The 19,942-nt window shown below is 45.1% G+C and overlaps 1 protein-coding gene across 2 annotated transcripts in view; it reads left to right on the plus strand.

Annotated features, from left to right (window-relative positions):
* The window catches only part of LARGE1 (LARGE xylosyl- and glucuronyltransferase 1), a 604,481-nt gene that overhangs the window by 13,051 nt on the left and 571,488 nt on the right, over positions 1–19,942 (plus strand). The window lies entirely within an intron of this gene.

Here is a 19,942-nt window from a genome sequence, read left to right on the forward strand (position 1 = left end):
TGGTTCAGGAAGCCCTTCGCTTTTCCTGCGGTGGTCTGACCTAATGCACACCAAAGGATGCTTTCTCTGGCTCGTACTTTTTGACATTTTCCTTTTCGTTCCGCTTGGGTTTATCCATAACTCCTGTTGACACAGCATTTTTGAGCTCATTAAATCTGTTAATGTGTGTGTAATGCTTGGGACAGGAGCTGGTACACAGAAAGCACTCCATACGTGTTAGCTGTTGTAATTGATGTTTGTATTTAGAGCCTCTCCACTGTTTCTCCCTCTCCCCTTTCTGGTGGTTGTGCTTGGTAAAATAAGAAAACACCTCCCGGGGATGAGGAGGGGGAACACCGACTTTCTCTGTTCAGCCCCGTCCAGAGGTCTCAGAAAGTTCACAGAAGCCCTGAAGGTAAAGGCAAACACTTGCCCACTAATCACCCAGGGCCATTTTTCAGGAGCTTTTGGTCCACCTTGCTGTCTACTCTCACTGGGATTTGGGCTCCAACAGGTAAGGTGGATGAGAGCCAGTGAAGGGTATAGGAAAGGACTCTTGGCAAGTTGTGATGAGTGGTATTTAAAATAACAGTAACAATAATAATGGGTGGTCACAAAGATAGCTCCCATTTATCAGTTGCTTCTTATGTGCTTCTGAGATGTGCTTGACATGCAGGGTGCTTTTTGATCCTACAGCCCTCTGAGCTGCAGTTTCATTTTATGGGTGAGGAAACTGAGGTGCACAGAGGTTATTTGCCCACATGATAAAGCCAGAGACGGAAACTCAGTTCTATCTCCAGAATAATTTCCTCTTAATCTCTGACCCATGATCCACTAGCCCAGGTGTCTCAGCACTGGAATATACATAACCCTGGTGACACAGAAGCCTTTCGTGGAGTATGGCAGGTGTGGATAGTTTTAAGGGAATCAATTTCTGGATTTTCGACCTCATATATGGACCCTTTCTTGAAATTGATTGGACTGAGACCACCCCTTTTCACAGTCATTTGTCCCTATTTTATAAAGGCACACCTCTTGCCCAACACAAATCTTGCTCACGTGCGTTGCTCTGAGTATAAAAACCTTAAGGGGCACTGAACAAAGGAACTGTGAAATTGGTGTGTGGGAACCTTCTAATCAAGGCACTTTTACAAGGCTGCCCCTTTCCACATTCTTTTTTACTTGTTTAAACTTGGTGCTAGAAACAGGGCATATGGGGCCCCTTTCTTATGCTAAGGAATGATATAAAATTTTCAGATCTTAAGAAATAACTTGCTTTTAACTTTTTAAAATGAATGATGGGTATCAGATTGTTAGATTCTGTTTAAAAAATATGATGTGGAAGTTTTATTTTAAAATGCTCATGTTTACAATATGTTGGAAATTCTATTCTTAGAAGGTATTCAGTTTATGATGAAAACTTTAGGCATGAGCCTAAAAATAGGCAAGGTTTTCAAATTTCAGAATTAAAAAAAGCTTGAAGATAATTGTACTATACTTCCCCCCTAAGATACTGAAGTTCAGAGTGGAAATTCTGAAGTTGTTTTCTGCCACAGACCCTTATGCACCAAAATATTATTTTTTCATAGAATTTCAGGAGCATCAGTGTCTCCTAAGGCTCCATCATTGCACTCCTGACTCTGACTAAGCACCCTTGAAATTATAGGGAATTTCAGTAAAATGTAAACATAGGTTAAATTTTGATGAAACTTTTATATATGTAGTTAGACGTGTGATCTTGTATACCAGAGTGCCTTAGTGGCTCAGCAAGGACTGTTTTAGACATAACTGATAGGAACCCAATTCACACTGACATTAAAGAAAAAGAAATGGACTTTATCTGCTTCAGTAACTGGAAAAAAAAAGGGCAGCTTCAGGTAGTGCTGGATCCAGGTCCTCAAATGTCATCCTGAAGTCCTTGCTTTGTCTCTTGGCTCTGCTCTCTTCTGTGTTGGCATCATTCTCAGGCACAGTGTCCCCGTGAGGTGGCAGGGATGGTCCTCAGGAGCCCCAGGCTTACATCCTACCCATCTCACCATCACAGCTGAAGAAGAGAATTTTTTTCCCAGTAGATCTGGTGAAAGTCCTGGTCATGATCTGTTTGGAAGGGCCAAGGTCACATCCTTGAACCTGGTCAGGGGAGGTGGGGTCCGTCCTATTCGAATTGCTTGGGGAGAGGAGAAGGGGGCTTCCTGAAGAGAAGCTGGGCAAACAGAAAATCCCAACATGTTCAGTAGGAAGATTAACCTGAAGACCTTGAAGATCAAATGGACTACCGGTATCTTCTCTAAAACCCTTTCACTCTCCTGGGTATGCTTCTTACCTTCCATGCACCACCAGCCAACACTTTTACCTTTATGATACCCATCTGCCCATTGACAAAATGACATTAGTGATACCGTCTGTTGCCTGCTTTGGTAATTTCAAGACTCTTAAGGCAGTGCCAAAAATTCCTGACTTAATGTATTTTGTGATTTCTTTTTTTAAAAAAGCCATTAGTTATGCGATTAAGAAAAAGAAATTAAAAATTATGGAACTCCATCTGTGTTAGTTTGCTAGGGCTGCCATAGCGAAGTACTAGGGACGGGGTGGCTTAAACAAGAGAAATTTATTTTCTCACCGTTCAAGAAGCTAGAAGTCCCAGATGAAATTGTTGGCAGCGTTGTTTGTCCTGAGGCCTCTCTCCTTGGTTTGCAGATGGCCGTCTTCTCCCTGTGTCTTCACATGGTCTTTCCTCTGTACGTATCTGTGTCCTAACCTCCTCTTCTTACACCAGTCATACTGGATTAGGGCCCACCTTCACGACCTCATTCAACAGTAATCATCTCTTAAAAGACCCTTTCTCCAAATACAGTCAAATTCTGAGGTCCTGGGGGTTAAGGCTTCAGCATATGAATTTGGGGGGGCGGTATGGTTCAGTCTGTAACAAATCTGTTATTTTAACTCTGTGAATGGGTTATATTTTGAAAAATAATATTAATACCCATATCTTGTTTAAAACCCAAGTTAGTAACAGGTTCACCTGTGCAAATGCAAGCTCAACGGTTTCAGGGATGGTAAGTTTGATGCAGTTTGCTGTTTGGGTATACTTTTCCCTCCAGTAGGAGTAGAGAGAAGACAGTGTAGAGATGAGCGCTGGTGGTGTGAGTTTGTCAAAGATGCTTGGGATCGGGGAGTGGGAATCTGGACCGTTCTCGTCCTTAAGCTCAGTGCTACCGCTGTTACTGCAGTAACAACTTTCCTGAAATCCCCGAAGGGTGCACTCTGGTTGTGAAATGAGTTTTAGGGCTTTTGGGGGAGTGTGGGGTAGGCAGCTGCCTGAAGGCAGGATTCTTCCTGTTTCCACTGGAGCAGCGGATGATCTGGCTGAGAGCTCTGCCGGGCTCTCCTTGTGCCAGGGCTGGTGTGAGCGAAAGAGAATCTTGTCACCCTAGCTTCTGTGTCTTAGGGAACAAAGTTTGCAAGCGAGGGGGTTAATGAGTCACTTTGATCCGAGTCACTAAAGGGCCACCGTTGCATCAGAAATTGCTTTCCATTCACACCCAAGGCTCATCCTTTTTAAGCGCCTCAGATGACAAACCTGTCCGTTATTCTCCTCTGCTAAGCAGTTGTCACTGTTCTCTTCCTGGCGTTAATTATTGTTTTAATATGGCTTGTGTGTTCATTGTCTGGTCTGTCGATGTTTGTAGTGGAATATCACAGCCGAAAGGAAGTGGGGAATAGGTAGCAGCTTGTCAAATGGTAGTCTTTTCATGTCAAAACCCAAAAAATCTCTCACCTGAATTTTGCTTACCTACAATCCAGAAATACCAAAACTTAAGAGTTTGGAAAGCAAGCTGCTACAGGACGTGGTTGAAGTGCACATGTGTTACCTGGGAGGACGATGAGCTTTTGAAAAATCCATCCGCATAGTATCACTCCTTCATAGGCCAGTGTGGGCGGTGGTAGCTGATTTGGAGATTGTCTTTATTGAAAGCAAGAGCCAGTCTCGGAGAGTATAGGACCCAGGAGCAAGAAGTTTTGACCAAGCAAAATGTTGTTTGCTAGCTCACCTTGGATAAGGCACTTACCTACTCTGTATTGGCTATGTATGGCTGCTGTAACAAAGTGCCACAAACTGGGGCACTTAAAGCAACAAGTGGAATGTTTTACAGTTCTGGAGGCTAGAAGTCTAAAATCAAGCTGTCTCAGGTGTCAGCAGGGCCACGGTCTCTCTGTTGGCTCTGGGAGGGAATCGTTTCTTGCCTCTTCTAACTTCTGGTGTTTGCTGACAGTCCTTGACGATCCTTGGCGTAGAGATACATCACTCCAGTCACATGGCCGTCTTCTCACTGTGTGTCTTCACATCGTCTTCCCTCTGTATGTGTCCCTGTGTCCAAATTTCCCCCTTTTATAAGGACACCAGTCGTATGGGGTTAGGGCTCAGTCCAGTGACCTCATTTTAACTTGAATACTCTGTAAAGACCCTATTTCCAAATATGGTCACCTTCTGAGGTCCTGGAGATTAGAACTTCAGCATATCTTTCTTGGGGAACACAATTCAACTCATAACTCTCCTAGCTTTATTTTTCCTCCTCCAGAAAACAAGATCCACCTTCAACCTAAGGTTCAAACACAATCATAAGAGAAAGCACCCTAGAAAATATATCCCCTGGGTGATGGCAGAATGCCCAATGGGATGTTACATGTCTCTTATTCCCGCTACATGGTATCTAGGGAGCATTTGGATCTAATACATGACATATTCTATGCAGTTTTTCTTTCTCTTTTGGCCGTGCCACGTGGCATGTGGGATCTTAGTTCCCCGACCAGGGATTGAACCCACGCCCCCTGCATTGGAAGCGTGGAGTCTTAACCGCTGGACCACCAGGGAAGCCCCCCGTGCAGTTTTTCAATTGGAAGTCCTTTGGGGTGGTGTGACCTGGGCTGTGTGTTCGGTGGAAGCTTGGAGCAACTGGCAAGTTGGCAAGATTTGCAGGGCAAGTGCCACCCAGAGGGTGGAGCTGTGGCCCCTCAGAGTCTGGCTGCATCGTCCTGACTTGCTGGCCACTCGCTGCTGTTCCACAGTACAATTTGGATGTAAATCCTAAGATATCTGTCCCAACTCCTGAATCTTTCATGGAGAGCATGGGGATGTGTAGTAGTTTTATTGGTTTCTTTTCATGAGTTGTATTTTGATATTCAGAAGAGGTTCACTGGGGCAGAGGCTAAGAATGTTTTCAGAATATGCTTCTCTTTTGCCTGCTCCTAATAACTTGCAGTGGTAAGTAAAAAAGCAACAGAACAAACAGGCCCAAAACAACCCTCAAAACCTTCACACTGACATTTAAAGGATTTGGCGTCTTTAACTGCCTTTTACATACAGCACAGTCATGTGTTGCTGTCAGAGTATATGTACGTGTAGATGTTTTCTTTGAGATGCTCAAAGCTCTGCAGAAGTCTCACTTTGTTGGCTAGCTCTTAGCTCTCTCGCCATCAACTGGTTCAGAGTTTTTAGGGGCTGCGGGTCATGGATGCCACTTGCCTCTGTTTCAGTCCTTTGTTCACTCCTTCAGTGAACATGCAGTTGTCAGTCATCTGCTATATGCCAGGCACTGTGCTGGGCTCTGCGGTGGGGAGGAGGGCGAGGGCCCTGCCTGCGTGGAGCTCTCACTCTGGGTGGCCTGGTTCATTGTGACTGGGTTCGCTTGTCTCCCAGATCTCCATCCTGTTTGCAGGCAAACCTACCTCCTCTGCCACCTGCCCCCGGCATCCTGGGCTAAAAGCTACCGTATATCTAACTCCATTTGGTATTTATTGGGTTGTTACACCAAATTTTGCAAAGCCAGAGAGGCGTCACTTTGTTAGAAGGAATCCTCTTTATTCCACTCCCGAGAGGCCACTCGGCAGGCTTTGATGTCCATAAAACCCAGCTCCAAATCTGACACAGGAGAGCAGGAGAGCTTGTAACCTTTTTTTTTTTTTTTTTTTTTTTTTGCCTTTTCTGAATTTGACCCCTTTATAGAGTATTTTTGAGAGTTGGGCTCCATTGGGTGGGTTTATATGTCTGTGCCTCTCGGATGAACCATGAAGTTCTGGGATCAATTTTGTTATATGGCAGCCTCGCGCAGTGCGGTGCTTGGAAGGAAGCATTACAGCGCAAGAAGTGGTCTTTCCATGGCGGGATTTCAGTGTGGTAATTGACATGGGGACGCCTGAAAGGACTATTGGTGTCTCCGTGCCGCATGCAGGAGTCCACAGCCATCTTGCAGAAGAGCTGAGGGGATTTGTTGCCCTGCTCACTTCTGATGGGGAAAAGCGCAAACGGGTCCCCTGTGGACATCTGGCCCAGCACATTCTGTCCTTGGGTTCCCATCCTTCCATCCACTTCCTGGTAGACAACACTGGGAGAGGACTTGGTTACAGTGTTTAGAATGCACTGTCCTGGAAGACAACTTGAGGGATGAGGGGCAGGAGGGAAGATTTCTACATGGATCGGAGAAGAGGGCACTGGGGGAAGATGTCATAATGGATATCTTGCATAATGGGTTGGTTTTTATTTTAAGATGAATCTTGTAATGATCTTGTTGAGAGAGAGGTGGAAAGAAAAGTATTATTATCTGACTTAAAGCTCTGCCCACTCCCTCTGCATCTTCGAGAAATGCAGAAATCTTCCGGCTCCAGAGAGGCATGTGGACCAACTGGTTTGTTTGGGCAGATGGGACAGTTCAGCCCAGGAGGTCAAAGGACCTGCCCCAGGTCACACCAACTTAATGGTAAAACACAGGCCCCCTGAGTTCCAACCCCTGACTGTCTCCCTCCAGCCCAGGCTGCCTGCCACATGATTCAGTGACTCTTTAAACATGACTAAGGCCATTATTGGGCATGTGGGCCCCCAAAGAAACAGCACAACCCTCCTGGTAATGGTTGGGTATCTTTCGGATTGTTGCAGCTGTGACCACATTGATGCTGAAAGGAATGCCAGCCTGGGTCTTGTTTTTTAAGCGGGGTCTCATTGCTACAATTTATCAAATGTATCTTTTAAAGATGAATATAAAACAGCTACCCTCCCAAGCAAATCATAAAACAAATTATGCCCTTGCCACCCAGAACTACAGAGAAACAGCAGGCTCTTCGTGGCACAGAGTAATGGCTGCAATATTAAAACAATGATGGGAAAACCAGGAACCAAGATCTGAAAGGCCGGGAGGGAAACAGTCCCGTAATCCCCCAGGGATAATGGGTCTCAGCGACAGGTCTGTGTGATTTATTGTGCTTAATGTACTTATTTTTATTTGTCCCCTTCAACACGGAGTTTTGTCCCTGAAGAGATTTGATAATGGCTTGTTTGCAGTCACTTAGACTCCAAAATAAAGCGCCACATTTTGGCTGTCTGGAGATCCGGCGTCCTCATTGGCATTCCCCCTCCGATTTCACCTTCGCTGGCTGAGATGGGACAGATGGAGATAAGGCCTTCTTTGCTGCCCTCGCGTTTTCCCATCACACCACCATCGCAGCTGCTACCCGAGAGACGGGGTGACTGCATGGCTGTCCAGACCCGGCCTGCTTCCCTCTTCCATCTGGTGCTACTTTGGGACAGCAGGAAGGAACCCCTCATTCTGCCCGTAATAATAGATCCCTGGGACTTTGTTTTCCTGAACCACCAGTGCGAGTTTGCCGGTGGCAGCTTTTGGGGTAAGCAAAAATAAGAACGGAGGAGTAGACGTGGGAGGTTTTCCCAAAGAATGTGCTTGATTTAAAGGCTGAAGCGTGTTTGGGTCGTGGTGGCCAGCTGTTTTGCAAAGATGGGTTTGTCTCATTAAGCAGTTGTGACTGAGTCAACCTAAGCTTTCATTTTGGCTTCTTCCTGGGTTTTGGGGGACGGGAGCTGGAAGACTCCAGGGAGCGTATCAAAGGACTGAACGCCTGCCTGCAGAGCTGCCCCACACCTGCAAAGGTGCAGCCAGAGAACTCCACGATGCCCAAGACTGGGGAGATGGCTGGAAAAAGAAGCTCCAAGTCTTTTCTGATCCCAGGTTTCCTCCCTTGAGGACCTCTGCTGGAATGCCGCTGGCAGCTCTGGTTGGCAGGGAAGGGGCTCTGGCATGTTGCATCCACACTCGGCCCTAGGGCGGTGCTTTGAGAGACTCTTGCTTTCCCTGTGAGCTTATCTATCTAATTATAGAAAACTCAAACAATGGAACAGAAAAAGACTCCTTTCAAATGTAGAGTGATAGCAAAAGTCAGAAGCAAACTAAGGATCGGTATTGGGGGTGGGCAGTGTCCCTGGTATCCTGTAGGTGGGGCACTGCAAACACTGATATGTTTGCACATCCTAGTGAGGCAGTGGCATCACTGAAGGACCGGTGGTGCTGGTAGTGTTACACTGCTCTCAGGTACTTGGGCACCCTTTACTCTTCCTCTGCTCCTTTAAGTCTTAAGAGGCTCTCAAGCCAACCTGATTCAGTATAGGTACATGTGGGCCTCAACAGTGTCCGTAGTACCATGTGATCCGGGAATTCTGCTTCTGGGTATATACCCCAAAGAATCGAAAGTAGGGATTTGAATGGGTATTTGAACATCCAGGTTTACACCAGTGTTACAGTAGCCAAATGAAAGCAACCCAGATGTCCATCGATGGATGAACGGAAAAACACAGTGTGGTTATATCCATACAATGAATGTTACTTGGCCTTAAAAACAAGGATTTTCTGACACATGAGCTCTCATGGATGAACCTTGAAGACATCACGCCAAGTGAAATAAGCCAGTCACAAAGGACAGATAATTATGATTCCACTCATATGAGGTACCTAGAGTAGTCAGATTCATAGAGACAGAAAGTAGAGTGGAGGTGACCAGGGCCTGGGGAGTTAGTGTTTCATGGGTACGGAGTTTCAGTTTGGGAAGATGAAAAGAGTTCTGGAGATGGATAGTGGTCCTGGTTGCACAACAGTGTGAATGTACTTAATGCCACTAAACTGTACACTTAAAAATGGTATATTTGGTTATGTATATTTTACCACAACGAAAAAAAGGTGGTACCCTGTGACCTCCACGTCCTGATGTTCATGCCCTTGTGTAATCCCGTCCACTTGGGTGTGAGTGGGCAGGACTTGTGACTGGCCTCACCAACGGAAGATAGCAAAGATGATGGGATGTGACTCCTGTAATTGCATTAGCTGGCTGACGTGCTGTAGGGGCTCTCCTTGCTGGCTTGATGCTGTTGGCGAAACCCACATGGCAAGGGACTGTGGGTGGCTTCGAGGAGCTGAGGGTGACCCCCAGCCACCAGCAAGAAGGTAAGACCCTCAGTCCTGCAGATACAAGGAAGTAAATTCTGCCAGCACCCACGCTTGCAGGTAGATTCTCCCCAAGAACCTCCACCTGGGGATGCCTTGATGGGAGCCTTGTTTTTCTTTTCAAATAAATTTATTTATTTATTTATTTTTGGCTGCGTTGGGTCTTTGTTGCTGCGCGTGGGCTTTCTCTAGTTGTGGTGCACGGGCTTCTCATTGCGGTGGCTTCTCTTGTTGGCGGAGCACGGGCTCTAGGCACGCGGGCTTTGGTAGTTGTGGCACGTAGGCTCAGTAGTTGTGGCTCGCGGGCTCTAGAGCACAGGCTCAGTAGTTGTGGCGCATGGGCTTAGTTGCTCCACGGCATGTGGGATCTTCCTGAACCAGGGCTTGAACCCGTGTCCCCTGCCTTGGCAGGTGGACTGTTAACTACTGCACCACCAGGGAGGTCTTTTGATTGGAGCCTTGTGAGTCTCTATTTTGCTGAAGATTCAGCTAAGCCATGGCCAGACTGTGAGCCACAGAAACTATGAGATAAAGTACTGTTTCAGGCCACCAGCTTTGTGGTAATTTGTTACACAGCCATAGCTAACTAATACTGAGCCTCACCAGAGACTTCTCTGAATTTATTCCATCGTCACTTTCCACCCCAGACACCTCAGGCCTCTATCACCCCTTCTCGTCCACTGGGAGTGTGCAGATAGACTGTTTTTCTCTTTTCTGTTTATGTTCAGATACATTCATTGTTAGGGTCACTTCATCCCTCTGGTTCCTTCCTGTTCTCTTATGGTTTCTGGCTTGAGGGGTGTGTCTCATCCCCTGCTGGCAGGAAGAACAGTGGTTTTTAAATTTTTATTTGTTTATTTTTTTATTGAAGTATAGGTGATTTACAATGTTGTGTTAACTTCCAGGTGTACAGCACAGTGATTCAGATATATATATATGTATAGTCTTTTTCAGATTCTTTTCCATTGTAGGTTATTATAGGATATTGAGGACAGTGGTTTTTAGTGCAGTGACTGAGTCCTGAGACTCAGGGTTCCAACTCCACCCACCTCTGTGCAGTTGAGCTTTCCTCTCCATCCCCCACTTGCTCATGCGTTGGCCTAAACCCATATCTTGCCTCTTGGTCACAATGCTCACTACACAAAATATAGGTAATCACATTTTTCTGGGGTGGCTCTGATTTCTAATATTCTGCCTCACTTGTTGTCCCCATAAACTGTGAAGCTGTCCCAGATATTCTATTTGGTATGTAAACTCTGATTGGACTGGCTCCCTTATAATAAATTAATAAAAGCCCCTGCCATTTTGGGGGCACCTGCTGTATGTCAGACACTTGATTAACAGTTGTCACTGTGTCTTTGCATCAGCCCCAATGAGGTGGTATCACGTTGCCCGATTTACAGAGGAACACACTGAGATGCAGTGGGGTTCATTTTCTTGTCCGAGGTCACATGGAGCTTGTGTGTGTCCAAACCAGAATTAGAACTCCAAACGTGCCCTCTAACTTACCTGCCTTGGGAAGAGTACAGGGGTATTTCTCCCAGATCCCGTGTCCCAGTTTTGCTTGGAAAGTAGAGTTGCTACACACCGGCCACCTGGAGGGTTCTGATGATTCCTTCCTGCTGGACCACAGTGGGACAGTGTGGAGTTGGGGGCATAGCTGAAAGCTTAAATTGAAATAGTGAGGGAGGGACTTCCCTGGTGGCGCAGTGGTTAAGAATCCACCTGCCAGTGTAGGGGACGCGGGTTTGATCCATGGTCTGGGAAGATCCCACATGCTGCCGAGCAACTGAGCCCGTGCACCACGACTACTGAGCCTGTGCTCTAGAGCCTGCGAGCCACAACTACTGAGCCTGCGCTCTAGAGCCCGCGAGCCACAACTACTGAGCCCGCGTGCCTAGAGCTCGAGCTCCGCAACAAGAGAAGCCACTGGTGTGAGAAGCCCGCGCACTGCAACTAGACAGAGCCCACGCATAGCAACGAAGACCCAACGCAGCCAAAAATAAATAAATAAATAAATAAATTTATAAGAAAAAAAGATAGTGAGGGAGACCAGGTGGTCAGGGGTGGAGGTCCAGCGGGGGGCAGCTGCCCTGCTGAGGGGGAGGGGGAGTGGTTCTCAGCCTCGGTTGTATGTTAGAATCATCTGGGAAGCTTTAATGTCTACTGATGCCTGGGCCCCACTCCCAGAAACATTGATTCAGCTGGTTTGGGGCGCAGCTTGGGCAGTGGGATCAAAAACTCCCCAGGAGATTAGCATAATCCCCCAAGATTCAGAATCCTGGAAGGAGGGCCTTTGTATGACAGGCAGTTGGGCAGGGGGTGGAGAAGATAGAGGCGAAGGATGGCGGCATGGTCCGGACACTCCCACAGCCCTCCCTCCCCATTTAGAGGCAAGACCGTGTGTGCTTCTAGCCTTAGACTTGTAGAGTCCAGGCCCACAGGACTGGCTTCTAGGAGCCCAATTTGGGGACCCAGTAAGGCAGGCCTGTGGATTTGATAGATCCCTGCATCTTCAGTGCCATCAATTCACACCTCAACACGCAGTGAAAGGGACAGAGGGGTTGGTTCACACACCCAAAAGGCCTTAGTAAGTCAGCAGTTTGCGTCTGCACGGGCTGCCTTTTGCCATTGCTTAGAGTTAGTGGTTAAATCTGGCGTTGGTGGTTTTCCCATGTCACTCAAGTACCTCTTGATCACAAATGCCTTGTGGGTAGGGACCCCATTTTTGTGTCTGCTACAGGGAATGACATGATAATTTATCTGTCCTGGGTGCTTTGAACAACTTCATTTGGTGATTGATTTAAAAAAAGCCTTTCAAAGTTAAAGCACAAAGAACCTAAGGTCACTGAGGGAAATAAAAAACTTGGTGGTTTTCCTCCTATTTAAATGTGTAGCTCTCTGTTAACTCCACTCACTGGCTTCCTCACTCTGCTCTGATTTTTCCTATGTCCTCACCCTTTGTTAATATGCTGTGCAATTTTCTTGAATATAAGCTGATGACCTCAGAGGTTTCTGCCCCCTTATTGCACATTGAAGACTCTCAGTAAATATTTGTTGAGTGAATGAGCAAATTGTGGCTTGTAGCTGGTGTCAGTGGGATCCAGAGGGAGACATAGACTCACCTAAGACTCGTTCCTTGGCTTGAGCTCCAGGAGGGAACTGTGGGCTTTTCTGGGGCAGGGGGACTAGAGAGCCGAGGGTTAATTTTATTTTGCCTCGCCTCTTGGAGCAGGTGTCTTCTTTCTCAATTAAGATGTGTTGTTTTTTTTTTTTTTTTTTTTTTAGCCGTTACCTTGTAATGGAAAACGACACTTGTGCAGGCTTGTGTTCTTTTATGTCTCCTAAACCGAGCCCTTTCCCCTGCTGTGGCTTCAATAATGCATCATTTCATAAGTTCACGGACTTTAATGTGCTTCTGCTGAACCTCTAGTCTCAGCTAGGTAGTTAAATGGAAATTAACCACTGTGGGTTTGATTCAGAGTCACCTTTTCACCTTCTCTCTCTTCATCCCCTCCCTCACCCCACATATGCAAAACAGTGTCACGTTTTTCTTCTTTTACTGAGAGGGTGTGATGTGTGTGCACATATGGGCTCCCAAGTGTGAATAGATATATCGATTCACTTCGTAATCAGAGAGCCATAAAAAAATAACAATGTGTACCTGCAAGTTTTTGAAATTCCACCTCTCCAGCTAAAGTACAGTGGAGTCTAGGGACCCACCACAAACTAATATTTAGGGAGAGTGGTACAGATGTACCAGATTTAGGACTCACAGTGGCTGCTGGTAAATTCTCATGTCTTGACAAGGCTCTGAAATTTACTCAGTATTCATTCATTCATTTATTCATTCATTCAGTGCCTGAAGATTATTTTATATGTATGAGGCACCTGGGTGGTGGATGTGATTCGCTACGTGTATTGATGACCCCAATTCTTCACACCTTTCTGAATTCCTAGCCAAAGATCATAGTATATTTCTGCAACTTTTGACTTTGGGCTTAATTGTGTGGCTTACTTTGACCTGAAGGATAAAGCAGAGGTGGCGGTGTGCTAGATCTGAGCCTAGGCCTTAGAAGACCTTGAGTGTTTCTCCTTTTCTTTTTCCTGCCTCTTTGCTTTTGCTGCAAGAACAGCATACCCTGGTAGTCCAAGGAGAAGCAGGATGGGAGACACTTGGAACAGAGTTGCTCAGCCAACCCGAGAGTCTTCAGTGAGAAATCAAGCCCACCCTCAATCAGCCAAGTCCCAGCTGACCTGTAGATGCATCAGTGAAAATGAATGATTGTTGCCTCAAGACACTGCTTTCAGGGATGGCGTGTTACGCGGCATGATTATGCAGCAGGTGGCTGATATAGTGGGATGTGATATGACTCCTGTGTGATGTGGATCCTGTTTGAAAGAAGTCCTGGAGTTTGGTGATGGTGGCGGGAGGGCCAGGATAAGCTCATTGACTCGTACAAGGTAGAGAAAGTGCTAAAGTGCCCGAATAAAGGACTCAGTAAGGGGAGTTTAAGTAGGGAGAGTCTTCTGCTAATTCGGAAAGATACATGCACCCCAATGTTCACAGCAGCACTGTTTACAATAGCCAAGACATGGAAGCAACCTAAGTGTCCATTGACAGATGAATGGATAAAGAAGATGTAATATATATATGCATATATATATGTGTATATATATATACACACATACACACACACAATGGAATATTAGTCAGCCATAAAAAAGAACAAAATAATGCCATTTGTAGCGACATGTAGATTTGTAGCAATCTTTTAGTATGGAACCTAGAGATTACCATACTAAGGGAAGAAAGTGAGACAGAGAAAGACAAATATCATATGATATCACTTACATGTGGAGTCTAAAAAAATGATACAAAGGAACTTATTTACAAAACAGAAACAGACCCACAGACACGGAAAACAAACTTGTGGTTACCAAAGGGGAAAGGGAGAGAGAGGGATAAAATAGGAGTTTGGAATTAGCAGATACAAACTACTATTTATAAAATAGATAAACAACAAGGTCCTACTGTTTAGCACAGGGAACTACATTCAGTATCTTGGAATAACCTATAATGGAAAAGAATCTGATTCAGTATAACTGAAGCACTCTGCTATACACCAGAAACTAATACAACATTGTAAATCAACTATACTTCAATTGAAAAAAAAAAAAAAAGGAGGGAGAGTCTTCTGGGTGAGTGATCAGAGAAAGCCTCATGAGGGGGTGGGCTTTTGAAAAGGTGTTTTTAGATGATGTTATCAAAGTTTAGAATAGAGAGGCATTGACTAGGTTTCTGAGTTTAAAATATGTGATGTTTCAAAATTGATTTCTCATCAGAGGCAACACATTATGCCAATTTCCCATTAAATATCTAATGACCTTGCTACCAAAAAATAAAGACTCAAAGCTACGTTGGTATCAGAAAGCAACACCCCCGTTTGATAATAGCCAACATTTACAATTCTCATCACAAAGAATTATCCAGCATGGATTTGGCTTACCTACTGAGTGCCAGGGATCTGCTTGCTCAGCATTTTATAGGCATGATCTCATGTAATCCTCATCATCATCTCAAGAGACCGTAATAGATAACTAATGTTAATTCCATTTTCCAGATAAAGTAACCAAGCCAGAGAGGGGAGGTTATTTGCTAAAGCCAAGCAGTGACATCAGAGTGCCATTCCGCTCCCTGCACCTGGCTCTCCTGTTAGATTGACATCCTCTCCATTAATTTCTCTATCACCAGCACATAGCATGAGGCTTGGCACAGAGTAGGTGCTCAAAAGATGTCTGCTCAAGGAAAATATGAATAAATATCTTAAAAACGAATAATGGCGTCATCCATGTCCGAATGGAAGTCATAGCCTGGTAGGGGAGACAGATTCCTGAGCTGACTCTTAGGAAACAGGCAAGGTCAGTGGTGGAGATATAGGAAATATAAGTATTTGGGAGAGCACAGAGCGGGTGCCCTTGATATAATCTAGAAAGGTTAACACCTTCTGGAAGTGGTAAACTCTGGAATGAGTCTCAGATGAGGAGTCTGAACTAGACAAGGGAGGTGCAAGTGGCTTGCGAGCAGAGGAGACGTGAGTTTACAGCTTATAGCTTCTGGAACATGGTAGATGCTCTGTTGTAAATGTTTATTGTTCTGACCTGTTGGGTGAGGGAGACACTGGCCGTGGACCTTCTGAGCTGCTCTGACCAATAAAGCTATGAAAATTTGAGTCTCTGCATTCTCTTCACCTCTTTCGTTCCAGATTTTCCAATGCTTGTCCCTTTAGGGACATTGAGGCAGCACAACAAAAGGAATTGGGACCTACTCTGTCCTAAAGAACTTGAGGAATTGTTGCCTAATAAGGCTGGCTTATTACCAAGATAATGATCCTTTTGAATAGTCCTAGGAATTGTGCAGATATAAGATAAACCTGAAGTAGCCTCTGGTAATCCAAATCTTAAGGTTTTTGAAACTATTTACTGAAGACTCTTGACCCAAATCTGAATCCCGGCTCCAACATTTACCTGTGAGATTTTGGTGAAGTTCCTTAACAGCTTTCTGAGCCTCAGTTTCTTCACCTGTGAAATAGGGATAAAATCCACATCCTAGAAATATTACTCAGCCATAGAAAAGAATGAAATAATGCCATCTGCAGCAACATGGTTGGACCTAGAGATTAATAAGTGAAGTAAGTCAGACAGAGAAAGCAAATATCATATGATATCACTTATATGTGGAGTCTAAAAAAATGATACAAATGAACTTATTTACAAAACAGAAACAGTCACAGACACAGAAAACAAACTTAGGGTTACCAAATGGGAAAGGCGGGGGGAGAGATAAATTAGGGATTTAGGATTAAGAGATACATGCTGCTATATATAAAATAGATAAACAACAAGGACCTACTGTATAGCACAGGGAACTATATTCAATATCTTGGTATAACCTATAATGAAAAAGAATACATATATGTATGTATAAAGGAATCACTTTGTCTACACCTGAAACTAACACAACATTGTAAATCAGCTATACTTAAATATAAAAAGAAATCCACATCCTAGAGTTGTACAGGTTAATTTCAAAAAAAAAAAAAAAACAGGAGCTAGAATTTTTTTTTAACCACCAACTATGTGCACTCTTTTAAACCTCTGTATGAATGGATTCATTTGACATTTTAAGTTCTCACCAAAAAACCTTATGGGATAAACATGATGATGATCCCCACTTTACAACATGGAGTTTATAACTTGCCCAGATTACAGGGCTAGTTAGTGGGGGAAACTAGGATTTGAACCCCCAGACTCATGCATGCTCTTCACGAACTTAAGCTGTACTGTCTCTGTGCTGGTACCCAGCAGGCACTCATGGGCCCCTAGTCCCCCATCCCCTTCTCTGTGCAGGGCTGACCACCATTGTTCTCCCCCCTGCCCTGAGGACCTGGTCGGGGGCTTTCCTCTCAGCACTGACATGGCGGGTAGTTTGTTTGCCTATGTGTTTATCCCGTGAGGTTGCATACTTCACCAGGGCAGGGACCGCGTCTGTTTTCCTGGACTGCACTGTATTTCTGGTCCTAAGCTTAGTACCTTGTCCACATTGAGCACTCAGTAGGTACCCAAGAAATGAATATACTTCTCTCCTCCCGCATCTTCTGGTCACTCAAGACCATTCTGCACTCAAGGTCTGGTTCAAATGATCCCATCCTCTTCTGGAGAAACTAGCAGCTGGAACCTGTCTGTGATGCTGGCATTTTATGTCGGTCCCTCTGTGAGTGTTGGGTGAGCACCTGGGGACCCCCAGAGCCCACCTCCCCACCTCGAATGTTTTCCGTCAGTGGCGTTGGCATAAGTTAATTGAACAGAGGCCCCACCTGAAGAGAGTCTGACTTCCGCCTCTGCTAGAACTTCACAAGGGACCAAGAAAAAAAAAAAGTTTATTTATGGTAGCCATTTTGCAGAGTTTCCAAAGATGTATTATTCCAGCTCCAAAATCTCAAAGTTATGAATGGATGGACTCCAAAGCATACGTTTTCTTTTCTGCCATTGAGAAGGATGTCACGAATGGTGCTGGGGAGTGCTGGTCGGTGCACAAGTCTGCCTAGTCCCGGAGGGAGCTGCCTTCCTGGGCCTTTGCCATGAGAACTGTCAGAAAGCTACACCTGCAAACCTGACCATTAAAACAGAAAGAGGAGAAGATTGAATAAGAATCGTTTTCATTTATATTGAATGAAGGGGCTTGAGGAAAGGCTTATGTAATTAAAAAAAGAACCATGGCGCTTTGCAGAGGAGCTCTGGGAGAGTTTTAGAGGCTCCTGTCATTTCACTGCACCCAGTTCTTCAAAAGGTAGGATTTTCTTTGGGAATGAGGTGGGGTCCTGCATGAAGCTCAAGCTTTAGGGTCAGGCAATACCTCGATTTAAATCAGGCCCTTGCATATATCCAGAGAAAACTATAATTTGAAAGGATACATGCACCCCAGTGTTCATAGCAGCACTATTTACAAGAGCCAAGACATGGAAGCAACCTAAGTGTCTATCGACAGATGAATGCATAAAGAAGATGTGGTACATATATACAGTGGAATACTACTTAGCCATAAAAAAGAATGAAATGATGCCATTTGCAGTTACATGGATGGACATAGACAATATCATACTAAGTGAAGTAAGCCAGACAGAGAAAGACAAATAGCATATGATATCACTTATATGTGGACCCTAAAAAAATGATACAAATAAACTGATTTACAAAACAGAAAGAGACTCACAGACAGAGAAAACAAGCTTATGGTTACCAAAGAGGACATGGGGGGAGGGATAAATCAGGAGTTTGGGATTAACATATACACCCTATGTATATAAAATAGATAAACAACAAGGACCTACTGTATAGCACAGAGAAGTGTACTGAATATCTTGTAATAATCTATAAGGGAAATGATTCTGAAAAAGAATATACATATATAACTGAGTCACTTTGCTGTACACCTGAAACTAATATAACATTGTTAACTAACTAAAATTTAAAAAAAAAAAAAAAAGAGGAGGGACTTCCCTGGCAGACCAGTGGTTAGGTTAGGACTGCATGCTTTCACTGCTGAGGGCCCAGGTTCAAGCCCTGGTTGGGGAACTATGATCCTGCAAGCTACATGGCGTGGCCAAAAAAAAGAAAAAAAGAAAAACAAATAGAAAAAGAAAAAATAAATCGGGCCCTTGACTAAGTGTGTGTCTGACTTTAATCTGCTAAAAACACTGCTGGTTTTTTCACCTCTAAAACAGGTGAAATATTTTCCAAGGTGGTTGTGGGCCTCGCGTGAGGATATATTTGAAGGTGCTTTACAGGTAGGAGGGCCTCCAGTGTTGGCCACTTTCTCACCCCCATCCATGATATACAAACATTCTTCTTACATTGACCCACCAAATGCACAGCATTTCCTGGATTGGAAGGGCCATGGAGAGGCAGTTGAAAATGCAGCAGGGAGGGGTTTTTTGGAGGTTGTCGAAGATTTTGACAAAATGGAAGGGAAGAAGACTCACTAGGAATTGTTTCTCAAACAGTGTTTCTTCATGGGCTTGCAGGTGTTCTCTGAGTCACTTTTTTTTTTTTTTTTAATTTTATTTATTTATGGCTGTGTTGGGTCTTCGTTTCTGTGTGAGGGCTTTCTCTAGTTGTGGCAAGCGGGGGCCACTCTTCATCGCGGTGCGCGGGCCTCTCACTATCGCGGCCTCTCCTGTTGCGGAGCACAGGCTCCAGACGCGCAGGCTCAGTAATTGTGGCTCACGGGCCCAGTTGCTCCGCGGCATGTGGGATCTTCCCAGACCAGGGCTCGAACCCGTGTCCCCTGCATTGGCAGGCAGATTCTCAACGACTGCGCCACCAGGGAAGCCCTCTGAGTCACTTTTTAAAATTAAATGTTGGGCTTTCATTGACATTTTAAAAAATTGACACTTTGATGTTATCTCAAATTAACGCAAGCATTCTCTGGGTCATCTGCGTGACTACGAATAACCAAATACCGCTGGATGGGCACCAATGAGTCGTTGCTTGGGCACCAAGTGGTCCCTCCTGAGCTGAGGAAAGCTCAGGAAGGAAGGACGGAGGAGGCTGATTGTGCGAAGGGAGCACCCGGGTGGTTCCACGGTGTTTCCAACCTCAGGAAGGCACGAGGATGGGGGCACCAATGTCAGAAGAACCCGGCTGATCTGAGCAGAGCCAGCCGTACTGTCTCGGGAGAGTGATGGTTTAGGCTTAGCATCTACTGTCACTTTAAGTCAGTTTAAACTTGTTTAGTGTTGAACTGAACCACAACAAGGCACCTTGTGAAGGCACTTTGGCTTCGAGGCTGTTTTAGAGTCGCCAGTTCTGGGCCCGTGTCCCTCATTGGATGCTCATGCTCTCTCTTCTATTGGCTTGGAATTCTGTTTTCCTTCACCACCCCTGCCCCCCACTGCCACCCCCAGTCCTGGATAATTCCTGCTCTCATCTTGCTCTCAGTTTAGGTACCGTTTCCTCAGCCCTCTCTCACCACCTTGCCCACGTAGAAACTTGCCTTCTGTGTTTTTAAAGACCTTTGAGGTGTTCCCAAGTTGATTTCCATGGCTTATGTAGGATGTTTGGGTTCATTTCTTTCTTTGGCTGATTGCTGGACTGGAAGCTTCTTGAGGGCAGGGCGTGTC

The sequence above is a fragment of the Balaenoptera acutorostrata genome, chromosome 11 (assembly GCF_949987535.1).
Source record: "Balaenoptera acutorostrata chromosome 11, mBalAcu1.1, whole genome shotgun sequence".
NCBI lineage: Eukaryota > Metazoa > Chordata > Mammalia > Artiodactyla > Balaenopteridae > Balaenoptera > Balaenoptera acutorostrata.